Below are 20,377 nucleotides of genomic sequence, written 5' to 3'. Positions count from 1 at the left end.
CTGGACTTTCCTGACTCCTCAGGGCTTTTCTGCAGCCTCTGTAACTCTTTCTCCCTTTCCATTCTACCTCGGGTCCGACCCACTCTGAAGGACACAACTTGGAATCTCTCATCTCCTCTGACATCCCTCTATCTAACCCTCTCACTGCTCCTCCTTCTTGGAATGATCACTTTCTTCTCTCTTCCCACTTGAAGCTTCCTGTTTCCGTGGCAATGGCCCACCCAGCACTGCCACCCTCCTTCACGGTCATCCAACCCTTGAAGAGAGTGTTAGTGGCAGCCTTTACCACCATCTACTCTCCTCCACCTACTCCTGTGGCTGACTCCCATCCTGACACAGCCCTTTCCAACTTTCACCTTTCCATCTCTAACACTCTTGACATCCTTGACATCCTTGCCCCTGTCATGAGGATCCGCCTGAAGCCTACCAAAAAGTGCAATTCTTGGTACAACTCTGACTTGGCGGCCCTGGAACGCAAGTGCAGAGCAGCTGAACGGAAATGGGAAGCTTCTCCATCCTCTCTAAAAATAGAGTCTACATTCAAGTCTGCATCTCCGCACCATCTAACAACACAGCCAAACATTTTAAAATTAGCAAGGAGCTGGCCAATCCTACTGCAGTATATTCCTCTAAAACACCCACCCAGGCCCTCTGCTCGGCCCTGGACTCTCATTTAACCACAAAAACCCAAGACATCCTGTCCTCACTCTCATCTGCTATCCTCCCTCCCTCTACCTCTCTCAGGCCCTCCTTGGCCTCCCCTTCTCCCCTCCTCCACTCCTCCCTCTCTCCTTTCACACCTGATGAGGTTTCCAGACAAGTCCCGTCTATAAAAGTCTCATCCAAACAGGTGTCTCCCTGACCTTCCTGCTCCAGCCTTGGCCGATCTCTGCAACAACTCCTTTGCCACTGGAGTTGTCCCCTCTCCTCTCAAGCACTCCCTTGTGCACCCCCTGCCTTCTGCCGACTCCCCCATCCCAGCAAACTATCGCCCAATTCTTCTGGGATGCTTACATGGTGTTGTGCCTATTTGCACAGTGGGAGGACAATGCACACCTTGATCATAAGAAACTATTGTATAAGCTCACAATTCTCCAATGTCTGGGGGTCGTGTGAGAGCGTGTCATACATTCAAGCTCTGGATTCATCCCGCAAATAATTTACTTTATGCTTTTGTGTTTCATAGCATGCTAAGGCAGGAATCAGGGCAGTGTCTTTCTACAAGCATATGTGATTATGCCTGGTATACTGCCTGAAGGAATTCGAAGTGACTATTACCACTCCTATCCCTCCCATCTGCAGCAGGTCCTCTTGGACATCCAGCATACTCATGGTCCTGTCTCGTCTTCCATGTTTGCCAGATGGGTTAGATGTGTCATGGAGCAGACTGGCATCAACATAGCTGTTTAGGGGGCCCACTTCACATGGGGTGCCCTGGCGCCCAAAACATCCCTTTTAGGAGGTTGACTGGAAGACATCATGAAGACAGCTGATTGATCCCAGGAGTATTGTTATGTAGGTGTGTATGTAATGTAATGATGTATGTAATGATCTGTGAAAGGCTTTCTCATGATGTACTTATTTGCCTAGACATAACTGTGCCCACCCAATTAGTGATGTTCGATTGTACTTCTTTACCAAGGTGCGCGCCCCAACCCTTCTTGAGGAGGACATATCTGGCGGATTGTGTCTGTTTCCGAGTGGCTGGCCATACCTTTGTCCCCACATACAGGACTTTTTCGTTGTCCCTATTGGACCCATGCACTGTGGGGCCTTTTCACTGTTTGCTGAGGTCAGCCGTCTTGGTTTTTGCTTATGACCTCTGTGGTGCTGGTCACCACAAAGAAATTGGAAGATCTTGGGAGAGGACATGAGGTCATGGGAGAGTCAAGCAGTGGGATCAGACTTTGGTACCTGTTGATTTCAATATTTAAAATTCAAGAATACTAAGAGACCAGATGTGACTGCTGAAAGATTTAGTGAAGGAAGTGAAGCACAATGCAGATCTCAACACATATATGCCTGGGCCAAAGAAGGTGCTAATGTAGCAACAGTCACTCTCAATCACCCGAGATTTGGTGCCCCAGCACCCTTCACCTCGAGGAAAAGTAGTCCCACCATACCGGCCATAAAGGCCCGGTTACCCCCCTAGACAGGCCGAGCCCACCCAACCAGAGGGGGAGGAGATAATTATCGGCTTAGCAAGGCCCAGTGGAGTGGAACTCCGGACCTAATCACACCGCTCTAAGCACCCCGCGGAGGCTGCCACCAATTATAAAGCCACATGGGAAGAAACCACAGCCTTCCAGTTGTGGATGACTCCATCCCACACTACTATCCTTGGTGCCCTGGCTACCAAGATGCGGGAGATATCATTCCACAACAGAAGGCCATAACATCCGACCACCGCGGGAGCAAACCAATAGAACAGAGGGGAACCCCCTTTCACCCGCTCCCTTTTCACGCTGGCCTGGAGGACAACTGAGACTCTGGCTGACCCCTGACACACCCGACCAAGGTCTGAGGGTCGCTCACAAGGATCGGACGGTGCCAGATCTCCGCAGAGAGCCCAAGAAGCAGCAGCAAGACTAATACTCTCATAGGGCGTCTCAGATGAATAGGCCCCCTGGCCAGTCAGTACTCCAGACCACAACTGGGGCCCAGTGCGAGCAAACACAGGCCCTGCCAACAAGGGGAATCTAGCTACCGGAAGCCTCTTGAACATCCACTAAGCCGGCTTCCACTACAGCACCACAATGGCGAAACATAAAAACCTGAAATCGGCAGATATAGCTAGTATGCTACACCTCCAAGAAAAAAATGGGAAGGCCGATCCCACCAAAGCCTGGGCCACGTCTCCCAAAAGAACCCAGGGCCAATGGGCCACGAAGCACTATATCCAAGACCTCTTGGTGGACATTAAAATGGAGTACCAGAACTGCATGACAGAGGTGGCAATGAAAATAGAGGGGCTGGACAACCGAATGGAGGAGGTGGAACACAGAGTGGGTGAAACGAAGGACCAAGTCCTGGAACAGTCGGCGCAGATCACTGAACTGCAGGGGAAAGTACAATTCCTAGAAGAAAACAATGAGAGCATGCACCGCAAGCAGGAGGACTTAGACAAAAGGGCGCTCAGGAATAGCATCCACATTAGAGGGGTCCCCGCCTCAGTATCAGACCAGGCCCTGCCAGCCTACATCGAGAATCTCTTCCAAACGCTCCTGCTGGACTGTAACAAATCGCTACTTATGCTGGACCGCTCCCATAGACTGCGAAGCTGCAGGGGCGCCCCAAGAACAGATGCGCCGGAAGTGATCACCAGGGTCCACTTCTTTTCTACCAAGCAAGATATCATGTCGGCTTGTCGCTCTCAGGGAGATCTAACATACCAGGGAGACTCCATACAAATTTTCCAAGACCTGGCGCCATCCACAGTCCAGCGACGGAGAGCCCTGAGACCATTTACAGTCTTCCTCCAGGACCAAAAGATAAAATATCGGTGGCTATTCCCAGCCACGCTGCAATTCTCCTTTGAAGGACAGACACATATAATCCACTCCCTTGACGAAGCGGGCAGCATCATGGGAGGAGAACCATCAACTCCGGATGAAGACCTGATGAACCCGTCTCCCGATAAAATCCAAATCTGTTTCCGAAATCACAGCAGAACCGCTGGATGAAAGTCCCCAGAGGGAGAAAGCCTCCTACCACTCCAGTCTAACTTGAAGCGTCCTGTTCTCTGTGCCGGTACATTCACTATCGGCACCCGGGCATCCCACGATATGCCCCAGCCGAGTGAATGGACATACACTTCGCCCGCTGTACCAGAGGGCCTGTTTTGGTTAAATTTGGGTTTTTGACTTTTGTTGCTGTGTCCCCCTGCGCCCCATAGGTAGGCGGGCAACGTTTGGCCCTGGTTTTTGTTATAAGGAAAACCCGGTTGCAGCAGATGGTATCCACGGCCTGGCGCCTGAAGACATCATCCTTTCGACGGCTCCCCACCCCCCACCTGACCACTGAGGGCATCCAACAGGCTGCCCCGCCGCCACACATAAAGCTGCGCTATGTCTCACTGAATGTTAGAGGCTTGAACTCTCCCGAAAAACGCAAATCCACTCTTAAACTCTTACAGACCTCCAAAGCACAGTGCTGTTCCTCCAGGAGACACATTTGAAGGCGGAGGACTCCCCCACGGCTGCGATGTTGATCGTTTCTCACTCAATATTTGGAAGCTACACTCCTCCCCTTTATCGAAGGCCAAGTAGTTATAGGGGGCGATTTTAATGGAGTGCCAAATCCCCTGATAGACAAATCCGGCCCCCTGGCTCTGAGAGACTTCAAGATTGCATTGGGCCTCTGCCACCTATTGAAATCCCTGGGAGTGGTGGACACTTGGAGGGTCTTCTACCCTGAAACAGCGGACTTCTCCTTTTTTTCGCATGTCCACCGCTCCTCGTCCAGAATAGATCTGATATTGGCCTCCCCACAACTACTGACGTTCATCGATGACGTAGAGATTGGCACAAAAATCCTGTCCGACCATGCCCCGATCTGGCTGACCTCCCGGATCTTTGACCCAGACCCCCCGGAGAGGCCTCGATTGGGCCCTCTACGAACCAATACTGCATGATATGGTGGTGCGAGACTCCATAACCAAAGCGATACACAACGATTTCAAGGAGAATCCGCCAGACCTCACCTCCACGGCAACAAGATGGTAAGCTTTGAAGGCGGTGGTCAGAGGAGAATTGATAGCTTAGGCAGCAGCATACCGCAAAAGACGCATCGAGATGAAGGAGTGACTGGAAAAGGAAGTGGCTAAAGCAGAGTCCCTTCCCAACAAGGGCTGGTCACCAAAAGCCACCAAACTCCTGAGATTGGCCCGAACGAAACTGGAGGATCACTACGCGGAGGATACCGCCCAGACTCTGATCAGGACTAAACAGAGCTATTATGTGAATGGCAATAAGGCCAACAGGTTCCTGGTGTTACGCTCACCTGGTATCCACGAGGACGCCCGTATGCCCTGGTTGCCGGATTCCCCCCGATTGTGCTCAATTCGGGATGATGTCTTCTATGGCAGATGGGCCTGAAAACACAGGAGGACTGGACTTAGGCACAGATTTCGTTTCCTCCCACCAGCCCCTTGGACTCGACCTGATGGCCCCCTGCTCACCTTGTTATGATGTCTGGCATGCTCTCCGTCCTGCTTTCTGTGCAGGGGCGCATAGTTTTCTGCAGGTTGAAGCGACCGAGTCTTTCAAGTGTCTTTAAGGCGGTAAGTTCGTTTATAGCAGTCTCTGAAGGCCTTTGCTTTTCTTTCGTGCTATTAATGTCTTTCCCTGATTGTTTCCCCCTTAGGTGTGCGGAGGTTCGCTGGGTGCGCTGCTTGGGTCAGGCTCCTGCTGGGATTTATGGACGCGGAGCGTATGAAGAAAGGTAGGTTCAGCGTGAAGTGTGGCGTGGTAATGTCTTTTTGGGCTAACCTGTATTCTTTATTCCTTTTCAGATCGCAATGGTTTTTCTGGGCGTGCAGTGATTTCCGGAGCGGAACCGGCCAAGATATGCCCAGCCAGGTGAGGAGGTTATGGTTACTACTGTGATTGCCGTGAGTAACCTGTTTAACGTTGTCCCTTTTTCTCTCACCCCGCCAGGTGCTTTGTTCCGGTGCGTGCATGATGTCCTGAAGATGCTGCCAACGGGATGGAAGACCGCGAGCAGCCGGGATCGAAGGATGGAAAGCTGCAGGTAAACTGGGGCTGCTAATGATGTTCTTTTGTCTCCTCTGCAGGTCCGCGATTCCAGGAACGCCGGGTGCTGGTATCTGAACACGAGGAGCGTCATGCTGCTGGCTGCAGAATAACGCGAAGCACGTTCTTTAGCTTGGGTGTGGTTTATATAGCCCACCCCTGTAAAGTAGTCCAGGTAAAGTAGTCCGGGCTACCACACCCTAAAACACTGCACCGCACAGTCTGGTTCTTAGGGACTATACTGTGTGGGTGTCTCCATGTTGGCTACAGGCTTCCACGCAAAAAGTAGTCCCGTGAAGTCCCATTCCAAATATGAGCTTGGCGCCAAAGACGCCAGGACTGACTCCAGGAGAGTCCCTGGTGATAATGTAAGGCACTTGGGGCCCCAAATGAACCCCGAGTCCTAACCCTACCTGGCATGTGACCATGCCAGTGGGGTTCTGGGTCACGGGTCGTGACACCTGGTCAGCAAACTCGCCAGGACCCGCCGACGAAACTACATTACAGCTCTAAGGGGGCCAGAAGGCAGGATCCTGCATGGGGTAGCTTCAAAAAGCAACGGCCCCTTTTAACTGACACATTGACCTCCTCCGTCCGGCTGAAAGCGCATCAGGAACAATTTGTGGCACAGGGCGATCTTCCTCACCTATCAGAGGTTGACAGATCCTCCTTGGAAGCCCCCATCACTGGAGAAGAGGTTGAGGAGGTGCTTTAGACCTTGAAACCCAGAGCTCTGGGACCGGACGGCTTCTCGCCTAAATTCTTCAAACTTTTCCGACCCCTGCTGTCTGGCTCACTGACCGAATTGTACAATTCCTTCAGAGCCACAGGCACGATAACGCCCTCCATGCACGAGTACACCACGGTCCTACTCTTGAAGCCTGGTAAAGACCCCACTGTACATCTTATAGGCCTATATCTCTCCTCAATGTAGATGCCAACGTCTACTCTAAAGTGTTGGTGAGCAGTGATCCTTCCATCCATCATAGACCTGGACCAAACAGGCTTCATCAGAGGCAGAAGCACAGGGGACGATATCCATCGAGCCCTCAACCTCATCGAGGTAGCCACTCATAGTCAGCAGGAACTAGCGGTCCTGACATTGGACGCCACCAAAGTTTTCGATAGAGTGGATTGGAACTTTATGTGCCTCACGCTGGAAGCCTTCCAATTTGGCCCCTCCTTCCGCAGGATGCTGCTAGCGAACTATCAAGCCCTGTAAACATCATTGAGGGTAAGTCAAAAACGCTCGGCTCAGATCCCTCTGTCATGCAGAACGAGACAGGGTTGCCAGCTCTCCCGACTGATCTTCGCCCTTGTGATGGAACCGTTCGCTCAAAGGATTCGCCTGAACGACAAGATTACTAGGATGAACATAAACAGCAAACAATTTAAGATTTCCCTATACACCAATGACGTAATGTTATCCATCACTAACTGCCACTCCTTCCTCCCCACCGCCCTAACAGAACTGAAAGCCTTCGAACAGGTGGCTGGATTCAAAGTAAATTACTCTAAATCCGATGCACTGGGAGTAAACTTGAGTATAGCTTGCACAACAGATCTCCAATCGCAATGTCCGCTGAAATGGAACACTACGTCCTTAACCTACCTAGGGATACGCATTACAGCAAACCCAAAACAGCCAAACACAGCACACTTTACCCCTTTGTTCAAGGAACTGGAAGCCAACCTGAAATGTAGGGAGGGGCAGGAGATCTCGCTGCTAGGCAGAGTCATGGCATGTAAAATGAACCTTCTCCCCAGACTCCCATACCTCAGCTCGACCCTGCCGGTCGCTCTACCAAAACAACCACTGAAGCAATTACAGAGGAAACTCTCAAAATTTGTCTGGAAAGGGAGGAAAGCTAGAATTCCGCTAAAGGTCATAACCGGAGCGGCTAAATGGGGAGGCATAGGCCTGCCCAATCTGATAAACTACTACATAGCTGCCCAACTCTCGAACACTATGGCCTGGGCGGAACAGCTAAACCCCCCGAAATGGACCAGCATAGAACAGGCTAAATGTCCCCTTTAGCTGAATTCCGTGTTCCACTTTCCGGACATGATACGCAGCCGTTGGTTGACAATCCTATCGTCGTCTAAAACCACTTTAAACGCATAGGTCGCAGGAAGAAGCTACCCAAGGGCTTAGGCCCGCTTTCCACAATCTTCTAGAACCCAGACTTTTCACCCAGAATTAATTCAGCAAACTTTAGCGAATGGGCCAAAGGGGGTCTGCGGACCCCATCACAGCTCTATGACAACGGCCCCGCACTCTGCTTCGAAGAATGCAAGTCGCAGAGAGATTTTCATACGCCCAGATCAAGCACTGGATCTCACAGCCAGTGGTCTGATAGGGAGCTGTGAGGGATATCCACCCCCTAGAGCACGCATTGCAGGAGGGCCCCCGACAAGGGCAAATCACTAAGCTATAAAGTCTCCTGCAGGAGGACATGCTGACAACCAAACCACAGTATATGGCCAGATGGGAGGAAGACCTAGGGTACCCCATTGAGGACCAAACATGGGTGGATATCTGGAAAAGGATCAACTCAGCCTCTAGCTGTATCACCAACAAAGAATGTGCATTGAAACTCCTCCACCAATGGTATTACTCTCCAGAACGCCTGCACCACTTCCAATCATCCCTGGACCTGGCCTGTTGGAGGCGATGCAGAGCACGAGGGACTTTCTTCATATGTGGTGGGAATGCCCCACAATGCAGGCCTTTTGGGTAAAGATTGTACATATTATTGAAGACATTACCCACAGCAAACTCCCCATGGACCCAGAAGTGATCCTCTTGTGGGTACCAAGACCAGAGTCCTACCCCAGAGGAGGGCACACTGCCGAACTGCTTGCGCACTTATTCCTGGCGGCCAAAATAATGGTGGCCCGGAAATGGAAAACACAGGAGGGACCGTTGGTGCCCATGTGGTGGCTAAAAGTGTAGAAGATCCTGGTGACCGAGAAGATCATGGCGGCAAAGGAAGGAGCGCTGCATCGCTTCACAGATTGCTGTTCCCCGGTGCTGGAGTTCCATGTTCCCGCCACTAACATTTCAGCCGCAACTGGTGACAACATTTCTGGGAACTTAGAGGCCCTCGCCCCGCTCAGCGGCTCGGATGGTCCAGGGATCCGGATCTCCGGGAGCAATCATCAAAGGGGACATGGGAGAGGCAGGGGGTACATTAATTATGCACCATGTAATGTAAGGGACAAGATGTCTCATGTGTTTCACTGTATGCATATGCTGCCACCATTACAAACAAAGTTGTTAAAAAAAGAAAACTAAAAACAGATGTAGAAAATGTATATGATTTATTTTCTGGTGTATAATTCTATATTTGAAATTCAGTATAAAAAAGAACACAGAAGATATCATAATTCCTACACATATCTGTCAGAAAATAGCAGTCATTAAACTAACTGTGGCTAAATCAGTTATTCAACACTGGTCACCGAATATCTACTCGGCAGTAGGCTTTGGCGGGAGAAAATTCTCTCCTAGCAAGAAGGAAATGGTGTTGTGTGTGCATATGGCGAATTGGCATTAATGCTAATCAGTAGGTGAGTCTTATACTTGGCTAGCAGCTTGCAACTTGACCTTTGTACCTCTGCAAAGCATATGAAAAAAAGATATAAACAAAATATACAGATACACACATAGGCCACTAAATTTGCATTCATAACTAGTCATTGGCGAGTGATCATTTTCTCTTTGCGAGTAAAAATACTGTGGTATTTTCACTAGAAGTATGTCATTATATGATTGATCTAGATGTTCAGATTTGGATCCGTTCTCTAATATGATCAACATGTTTCGACTTGCCAAGGTTTCTGTCAATTGTTGCCCCGTTCTTCCTCAGGGTTGCAGATCGAAAGTTAGTGTTTCCTATGTCAAATAATTCCAGGCTTTGCGGTCTACAAAGAAGTTGTAAGTATGGTTTATTAATGGATAAGAAGTGCCATTACCTAAATCAAACCATTCCAGAAGTGATGAAGTGATAAAGTGATGATTCCCCATGTTCTGTTGCCATTCAGTCCCGATACTAGATACCAGCATTGCAGCTGCGGAAGACAAAGTTCACTGAGCCAGAGCTCACTGCACCCACTGATGCAGTTGTGGAGAATGCCCAGGAGCTATTTGGGTGCAGACAGTGCAAGACCTCTGCTCAGAGGAAGACGGGCATATGGGCCAAGATCATGTTAAGGGAATGGTGCGGTCAGAAATATTATTATCCCTATGGTTCGGCCATGTGCTTTTAACTATAATTCGATCAATCGTACAAACATTTCCAATGCACCTTACCCGAGTTTTCGTCTCTTGAACACAAGCTAAATCAGGCAGCAGGGCGCGGCCATCTTATGATAATCTTATCACTTGCTGCATCGCCCTGGGTGACCTGCGTTTGCGGCACTAAATCATATCCCCCGGCCCTGAGCCTGACATCAACAAATCATTGATATTCTCCGCCTCTCTCCAGGACGTTACTGGGCAGCGTAGCCAAACGCGCCCAGTCGTCATCTACGCGACTAGTCGCTGAACCCGGAAAACAACACACATCGTCTCACAGCACAGCGCGTCACAATTAGGAATATGAAACTGTACTTTAAAAGGAATCAGAAAGACTGTACAATTGGTAAAGTACATTTATTTCACATTAAATGTTTTGATAACATTCGGCTTCTGACATAATTAATGAAAATGGAACTTATTTTCTTTGCTCTCGTTCCATAAATCCACAAATGTTTATCTTGAGTCACGCGCTGTTCCTTTTGGGTCCATAGGGTGTTCATTTTGTCTAAATGAAGAATTTCGGTCGCTCAGTGAATTGCAAAGCTGGTGCATGAACTTGGCAGTAGACCACCGTAAAGGTTGTTATGTTGCTCCTAATCGCCGGTACCGCGTACGGGCATATTGGACCTTGTCTGTCGTCGCAAAACATGGTTAAGTAGATCCAGTGATTGACATGTAGCTGCAGCTGGCGGTTGAAGAAGCCATTGGTCGGGGTCTGGAATAGATGACAATCGCAGAACGGCACGATGTACCTGTTTGCAAAAGATAACAATAGAAATGTGTCTCAGTAGCCGATCTTTATTACAATTAATCATTTTCCTTATAAGGGCAGAGGTGACACAATGTGAACTGAGAGAATACAACGTGGAATATCAAAGTACTCTGCTATTTGCTTCCGAGTATAGTGCAATCGAGAATGTTGAGCTCTAAACGTAATGCATAAACTGGGGCAAGAATTCGAGGTGCAAAAACAATGTAATGGTTTATTAGCGTAGAACCAGGGAGAAACGAGTGGTGGTCTACATGCGTATCGATGCTGGCCTGTCCATGTGCCCGGTAGATAGCCCACCACACAAAGGTTGTACTAGCACTTCATTGCAATATGCCACACAGAACGAACAAGTACAATGTCACCCAGCAATAACGGTCAGCTATTTGTATTTCAACTAGTTCTGGTATGAAATCGTCTAAAGAGAAACTTACATTATATTCAGCATTTCTATTCTCTTGGCGTAATGCAGACCGTAATGCAGACTCCTCCGTTCGTGTCAACGATATTTCATAAACTGAACTTATATGGAACTAGGTCCAGTTTCGGAATGGGCAACCTTATCATATCATACGTTATTACACCGCCCCTTCAATTCAATCCCTTTCGGAATGGTCCCTGCCTCTCAAGGTCAAAAAACAATAGAACCTTATACTGTGCGCGGGACGCGTGGGCCTCCCAGCTCCCAAGTAAAAACTCAAAGCTGGTGACCTTCACACAAAATGAACATACATTCTTACTTTGCAATATCCTGTGTCAACTCATCCATGAGAACATGAATTTTGAAGCACGGGCACAGGGAATTGAGGGCTGTCACTGCTCGTTTTTCGTGGCGCTGCTGAGCTGTAGGGGAAAAATTGCCAACAACAGAATGCCCCCTATTCCTGAATTATAGGCGATGTAACACATAAAATGAGTCAAAATGTGTCCAGTGATAAGGTCCACCTCTGCTTATCTCATGGCCTCCTACCCCATGGCATGTTTTCACAGTCAGTACTTCTTGCGTGCCTAGAATGTTTTCTGGCCTAGGTTTAATCCCTTTTGTAGGACAAGCAGATATTCAGCTTTTTGTGGGAAATTATTTGCAAGGCAACTGCCAAAACCCAAATATTCTTCCACACTGTTGCCCATTGGTCATCGAAAAATGAAGGTCCCACAGTAGCTCGACTAAACTGTGAAATGTGAAAGCAATCGTAATAATTGTAATATTTTTTTAAGAAAAGGACTGAGAGGATAGATTTCAAAAGACAAATTGCATACTTTATTTGTACAGTTTATAGAAACATCTTTTGCAAAAATAAAAACAGACAGTAATCATTTCAACCGGGATTTGAACGATTTAACAAGCTCTGTTTTAGGTGGACATGGCACGCTGGCAATGTTTTGTGCTAATGTATTTGTGGTCTGAACAGATTTGTGCGCAATTCCATGAGTATGCATCTCAACGACATTAACAATAAGATCTTTCACAAAATCGAATTCCATTTTCTCATATACTGGTTTGACAACCCATTTTTTGCTTCTTTTCGTAAAGGCCATAGTGTAGCGAAGCATCCCTAAGTTTCCTGCAGTCCTAGATTGTTCCCGGCCTACATTCTCGTTATGCACTAATACCGCTGGTAAAGTTCTAGATTTCATCCCTTGGATGCCAAAATGCAATCTCTTTGGCCTGTACTTTAGGCACATATTGTGGAACACCTCCAAATCTCCCTCCTGTGTGACAGAATTCTGTGAGTCCCTTAAGATCTCTTGATAGAGTTTTATCAAACACAATCTTCTCAAGGGCTTTGTGTGGAGGTGAAGATGGGATCAACCACTTCTTCTTCCGTGCCTGCTCTGGGGACAAATGGCCATGTTCACATTGGTGGAAATGTTGGTTTTCAGTCCAGTGGTGAACGTTGGAACAGTGGTGCATTAGTGACCGCCATTTTTCCAGTAGAATTTCCACAGACCCATCACATGTTTTGGAGCTCCACCAAAGATGGTTGCTGAAAGACTGGGACCATTGTGAAATACTTTCCAAACCTTTTTTTCCCTGCAGCCGAGATTTTATTGATTGATTTGGCAACATACCATACATCAAATTGATATTTAATATTTGGATACTGCTCTTTCATTGTCTTGGCTATTGAAATGTGTCTGTCAATGGCTTGACGGGCAATTTGCATTCCGCTCGATTGTAGATCTGCCAGTGACTTTATAAAATCAAGTTTCTCCATGGCCACCGAGGATTTACATTGGGACACCTGCACGACCACCAAACTCACAAGTTTCTTACTTTCCATGTCCTGAAAATGGTAGGTGCAGTACTTAGCAGAAAATCCAGGGCTGTCACACTCTCCATCGCCGGCTAGCCTGAACCGTTTGTCGGGGAATGTACTTTGAATAGCCAATTGTTCAATTTTCCTAGCATCACTAATGACAGGGAATAGATAATCACGTTGGTATTTGTAGTATTGCATTTTAGAAATGAAATGGAGTTCCACAAACTGAAAGAAACTGGATATCTTCGTGAAACTAGAGCCACTGAAAAGTAAAGCTGCTGCACACAGTAGATTGCCAGCTGGCAGTTTCCCCAGCATCGGTTGAGTGGACCATGAAAATGTTTTATGTGACTTTTCACAGGTGGCATGTATTTTGAGGTTACTGCCTTGTGTTAGACGAGTCACACTCACGAATGGCTTTCCACATAGTTCCCCTCCCACTGAATGCACACATTTCAGCATCTTTATAATCTCCATCAAGCTGCTGTTGAATATTATGTATTTGCCTCTTTATTAGACTGTCATCCGGCAACACTGTTGTTTCAGACTGAACCGTTGTGAACATATCAGCCTAACTGGACATACTATAGTCAATATCTTTGTCTGTTTCATCGGTCAATAGTGTTGATGCTTCAGTCTCTGTCATTTCAACATCTGTTACTTGACCATGGATAGGAGAAAACATCAATGTGGACTGTTTTTTGGGGGGCATTTCTTTGGCGGGTGTCGATTGTGTCAAGTGCTCATTGAGTAATGTAAAACTATTTTCTATAAATTCACTTTCGCCTTCGTCTTGCGGAGCAGGCGCATTGTAGCAATGGTCCAAAAACACTTTGCTGGATTTGCCGGTCATATTAAATTCATTTTCTGGCCATTGGACATAAGCATTTCGAGTGTGAACATGCTGCGCCTCAATTAATAGTTCCGCCATGGTGAAAACAGTTTGGCAAGCAGCATCTGTCAGTTGTATTGCTGTCTGTGTCTGCATAGTCCATACTCCATCGGGCAACTACAGGACAGATAGGAAATGGGATGTTCAGTGTAAATCCAACATACAGTGTTGTACAATTTACATTAAAAAAAGCACATAATGAAGGCCTCAGCACAAAACAATTGCCAACAATATAAAGTGTTTATAACTAACCTTATTTTTATTTCTTTTCTTTGAAACCTTCTTTACTCTAAAATCAACATCAGCAACATGGCGCACCGACTCAGATCCACGTGCCTCCGGTTCAATATACGGATCTTATATACATCCCTACAAAAAATAGTATCCATTTAAAATAAGTCATTTGCATTACACATATAATTATACCGACTTTAGCTCATTAGATGTTACTGTCAGTACGCATACCTCTGGCTCCGGATCAACTGCAAGGTCTGGTTCCGGAACAACTACAAGGGATAATGTAATTGTAGAGGACGCTGCAGCATCTCCCTGAAACACAGTGCTTGCATTAGTAAGGACAAAAAGATTGGAAACTGGACACACAATTTGGAAAGACGACAAAGATACATATCAATAGTAAAGTAGGAATTAAACATTGTGTAAAACAATTACACGATATGTAAATATGATCATTTTATCTCGTCCAATTGAACTGTGAAGACCCATACCACTGGCACTGGATCTACTAAGAGGGATGTTGTAATTGTAGTGGACGCTTCAGCATCTCCCTGAAACACAGTACTTGCATTAGTAAGGATGAAAATATTGGAAACTGGACACCCAATTTGGAAAGACGACAAAAGGTACATATCAATAGTAAAGTAGTAATGAAACATTGTGTAAAACAATTACACGATATGTAAATATGATCAGATTATCTCGTCCTATTGAAATGTGAAGACATATACCTCTGGCACCGGATCTACTACGAGGGATGTTGTAATTGTAATAGACGCTTCAGCATCTCCCTGAAACACAGTACTTGCATTAGTAAGGATGAAAATATTGGAAACTGGACGCACAATTTGGAAAGACGACAAAGGTACATATCAATATCAAACCACGATAAACATTGTGTAAAGCAATGATACGTTGTGAAAATATGATCACATTATCTAGAATTCCTTGCATAAAACCAGTCTGGAACAGAATAGATAGGTAAGATTACCTGATACGCGCTCGAAGTGGTTGATGACTCCAGGCAAGACATGGATGTTGAATCTTGTTGCTTCATATTCAGTGGATAGTCTTGGAGTGGTAAAGGGAAAGTATTATTCGATTTAGAAATTCCAACATTAAAAAGTGGCATGTAAGGAGACTGAATATGAGAAAATTATGCTTATGTAAATGCATAATATAGCATAGTTATCCGTCCCCATCAATCATTTTTCTATGTGGGTTCTACAAAACAAGGACTGATGTTTAGCAAAATAGTCATTATTTCAACAGCTATTCAATCACATAAATATGGAAAGTACTATAAGTGACATTTACACCGAAAATACAGGCGTAAAGCTAAATCCGGAAGCGTGACTCACCTGTAGCGCCATTTTCACGAATAAAGTCGGAATAGTGTTTGGGAGCAATTTTCGAGTTGTTCTTAGTTAATTCCTCTTTGTGGATGTGTTGTACATATCCGGGTTGAAGTGCAGGCTGCAGATGCAGTATCGATGTCCCCTCTTGTCCTCCAAGACTTGTTTGACTCTACTTTCAAGGTCTTCCGGTGGATATCCGCAATGTCTGACCCATTCTCTTATTCGATCAACAGTCTTAGGGAACACATGCATTGTAATGCCTTCGGATTTGTCATGGGTCTTCGAAGGGCAACCGAAAATCGAACATGCAGGCATTGTTGTAAATTCTGCAAAGTAAAGGTCAACATTATTAGAAAATTATATTGCACAAACATGTGAGAAAGAATGAATTGGACCATACATTGTTCATTGCATGCTTTCTTTTGGGCACCACAGCAAAACCAGTGCAGCGTGTGCGGCTGTATTATGGGATACATTTCAGAAACGATTCATTGATGTGTTGAAAATCAGAACATGTTACTCGTCCCTTGAATGTTCTATCGTGCACGAAAAGGAAACATGCTTATACTATAGACACAGTCCGCGAAGGATGTAATACGATGCCAATTGACACTGATAAAAATTGATATATCGATAACATAACAAAAGAAACTCAAGTCAATAGCAATGATACAAATTAACATAGCACTACGGAGTTCGTTACTTCGGAATAGATATAAATTTACAAATGAAGGAAATATGATTAGCACACACGCCCTTACCTTGACCAACAAACAGTTGGATTCAGCAAGCAGAGTAATTAGTGGCAGGAGAACAGGGAGATGTTCACAGATAGCACACTGACGAGTTCACTCGAAGCGGTCACAGAGGAACACGTTCACGAGTTGAATTGCAGTGCTCAAAGATGTTCTCATGGTAAATATCAAGTGGTTTATAAAGAATTACAAAAAGGGGTGTGATTGTGAATGAATGACGTGTATATGTCGTGGTATTAAGTGTATTGCAGGGGAGCAGCCTGCTTCAAGGGAGGCCTGCCTGGAGACACGGGGTCTGAGGAGGCCATGTGAACAATGGCCCCTGGGCGTAGTATACCTTTTGAAGTGTACATGGTGTTTGGCACCTTGGCCGTTCGCGCCCCTGACAGCACCCCATGGCAGCGCACATCCACTGGTGCGAACTGCCTTTGATAGTGGAGGGGGGATGGATTGGCCGGGGGCGTGCAGACAAGGCACCGGAACACTGCTGAATAGAGACACACTTATGTGGATTGCAGGGGCACGGCCTGCTTCAGGGGAGCCTGCCGGAAAGCACAGGGTCTGAGGAGGCCATGTGAACAATGGCCCCTGGGCATAGGATACATTTTGAAGTTTACATGGTGCGAACTGCCTTTGATAGTGGAGGGTGGTTGGATTAGCCGGGGGCGTGCAGACAAGGCACCGGAACACTGCTGAATGGAGACACACTTGATTCACTTAAAAACTGAACCAACCATTGATAAAAAATATGTTGTGTTTTATTAGGTTTCTTATTTTGATGGCACAAAAATACTAGACATTGTAAAGGTCTGGTTGCAGCTCAGCGAGGGAAAATCCCCTGTACTGACCGCTGTCACTGGGGAATGTTTGTCTAATGGCGCCAACGACACAGGCAGGTATTACTCGTCGAACCCGGCATCCGAGCCTCCCATGAAGCCACCATGTGTACGAACGATAGGCCACCACCCGGTACCACCTATGAAAGAGAAAGATACAATCTGTTTTTAAATGACCAAGATAAGTGTATTAAACCTTAGTTGTCAATGACAATTCTTGTATGCAATGGCATTTTTGCCAGGACAAATGCTAACCAGACACTGCACAATATTGAACGACTTTTATGCGACTATTACTAGAGAATTGCAAGACTAAATAGATATGACAATGATATATTGAAGTTACGAGAATATAGGGGACAACCATGAAATAGTAGTGGCCTAACTGACATCACAACCAGATTATACTTACTCGTTACTTGGATTACGAGGGTGAACTGTTGCGCGAAGTTCGTGCATGAGCACCATCAAAATCCTCAACACAGACCGTGTGAGGCAGGCTGCCGTGAATTCTGGCAGCTCGGTAACGCATTGCAGCTGTGAATCGCCTTGCGATATGTAGGATAAGCATCCAGAATTTTCTCGGCAGCAGCAGTTCTCCTCCTCGGTTGGCATTAGCGCACACCGATTGCAGGTACACCAGGTGGAAACACTGTCCATGCGACTAGGCCCAGGCTCTTCATCTGTTGAAACGTCCGCCCAACTGTCATTCAAAGCCCCATCGTTTACAGAGCTTGCTCTTTCCAATAATTCCTCCTCGAAATGCTCAGGCTCGTACAGTTGTGAAACGCTCTGTTTATACTTATTGAGGAAAGAGGTTTCCTGCCATTTCCATGGAGACTCGTCATTAGCTGAGGCGCAGAGAATGTTGACACGAGACATGCTTTGGCGTTGTGAAATGGGCGGTACGCGTCTAGTGATGTCAGGCTCAGGGGCGGGGGATATGATTTAGTGCCGCAAACGCAGGTCACCCAGGGCGATGCAGCACGTAATAAGATTATCACAAGATGGCCACGCCCTGCTGCCTGATTTTGCTTGTGTTCAAGAGACGAAAACTCGGTTAAGGTGCATAGGAAATGTTTGTACGATCGATCGAATGATGGTAAAAAGCACATGGCCGAACCATAGGGACAATAATATTTTCTGACCGAACCATTCCTTTAAGGGTGTCGGCAGTTGCCACCGTACCCCACACTGGCAAAGACTGCCACAAGCGGTGGGATGATTTAAAGGCAAGGTTGTGCAGCCTCATTGCCCGGCACAGGAGGGAGAGAGCTGTCAGAGAAGGTGGCATGGTGGAACCCCTCAAACTCATGCCATGGGAGGAGACAGCCAGTTCCAACCTTCACATGGAGGGCATTGAGGGGATTGGTAGTACAGAGGCCGGAGCTAGTTCCCACGGTCATGCAGGTGGGCCCATTTATATGTGAATGCTGTGACCATGAACAAGCATCCCCAAGCAGAGACATACAACATATGCCAGGGCATGGGTCACCACATGGCCATCACAGCAAATGCACAGTAAGGACGCACATGTGCCAAGGGAGGCGGGGAAACATAGCCATGTACATGCACTATAGGTGAGACGTGTATGCCAAATTATGGACACATGAGAAGCACCCATGAATGCCATGTAAGTCCATATCGCCAAGTGAACCTCTACCACACACATGACAACATGCCACCTTGGCAGGCCAACAGACAGTGAACATATTCATGCACCCTTAGCAGGCACTACGACCACGTAGAAGTGGCAGCACCCATTTCACTGATACCACTGATGGCAATCATGGAACATGTTTGATTTTGATTTTTGATTTTGAGCAATTTCTTACGCGCACCAGACAGATTAAACTATATTCGGGCGCAGATGCCAACTAAAGGTCTGAGACTGCAGATATTTAACCCTAATAAGTATTGAGTTTATCTAAATAAAAAGGTTTTCAACCTTTCTCTGAATACGTCCAGAGTCTCACTGATCTAATCTCCAGTGGAAGTTGGTTCCAGATTCTTGGGCCAAAAACTCCAAATCTTCTATCTCCCCTGCAGACACAGTTGGACCGTTGAACACAGATCAAAAATGTGTCCCCCGAACAGTGCTTTGATCTTTTCTGCAAGATAGTCCGGCACAAGCCCCTTGAGGCGCTCGTAGACCAGGCAAGCTACCTTGAATTTAATTCTGTCCTCCACCATAAGTCAGTGAAGGGATCTATGCATTGTAGAGACATGGTCCCATTTCCTAAGATGTCCGATCACTCTAACTGTGAGTCCCTAAAACACACATAATGTCGTATGAATGTCCTGCAAACCCGCAAAAATATCTGCAAGATGACTGACAGCATGTAATTCTATTTCCAACAGGAACACCATCCACGGACAGTGACAAGGCAGGAGCCTCCACTGCAGGCACATCAGGTGCCACCATCCCTGCACAGGCCAGACCCCTTGCCAGTGGGAGCAATCAGCAGAGCAGGGCGACAAGACCACCACAACCAATCGCTCCTTCACCTCCACCCAACACCACAGTGGAAACACCAGCTACCATTGAGGATGACACCATCCCCACTGTGATGCATTGTGGCCCCTCCACTAGCCAAGCAGGTGAAACAGCTGTCACTGCAGCCACTGCTGCCATGCCACAGCCACCCCCTGTCGTGGCACATACTGATGCCATCCCAGCAGTGGTGCACACTCGTCAGTGTCCCAGAACACCCTCATCTCCAGCACATGCAGTAGAGCCACTGGTACATCGTGGCAGGGCCAATGTTCCTACCGCCGATGAAGAAGAGGGTGATGGGGAGGGTACGACGTCCTCCTTCGGAAAGGGCAAATAAGGGTTTAGGCGGGTGGGCAATAGTAAAAAATAAGTGAGGGTTGAAATGACATGCAACCGATGGAGAGGCGTATGACATGGCCGAAGCATCTCCATGCTTCAGCCCAGAGCCACTACAAAGCCAACACAGCCCACCACCTCTGCCCGTGGCAGTATGTGCGAGGCTGGATGCCAATGGCTGGATGCCATTGAGCGCCAAAAGGCATCCATAGAGGCACTTGCAGGCAAGCAGTTGCATGAAATGCAGACCAGGGGCCTCATCCTGAGTTTGGCGGTAACCCTTAAATCTGGCGGTCGCGCTATTACCGCCATATTTAAGGGTCCGCCAAATCAGGGCTTCAGCGGATTTCTTCCCAGCTCTGAGCTGGGGGGAAATC

This window comes from Ambystoma mexicanum, chromosome 2p (assembly GCF_040938575.1).
Source record: "Ambystoma mexicanum isolate Mex_15411 chromosome 2p, UKY_AmexF1_1, whole genome shotgun sequence".
Classification (NCBI taxonomy): Eukaryota; Metazoa; Chordata; class Amphibia; order Caudata; family Ambystomatidae; genus Ambystoma; species Ambystoma mexicanum.
This window is presented reverse-complemented; position numbering follows the sequence as displayed.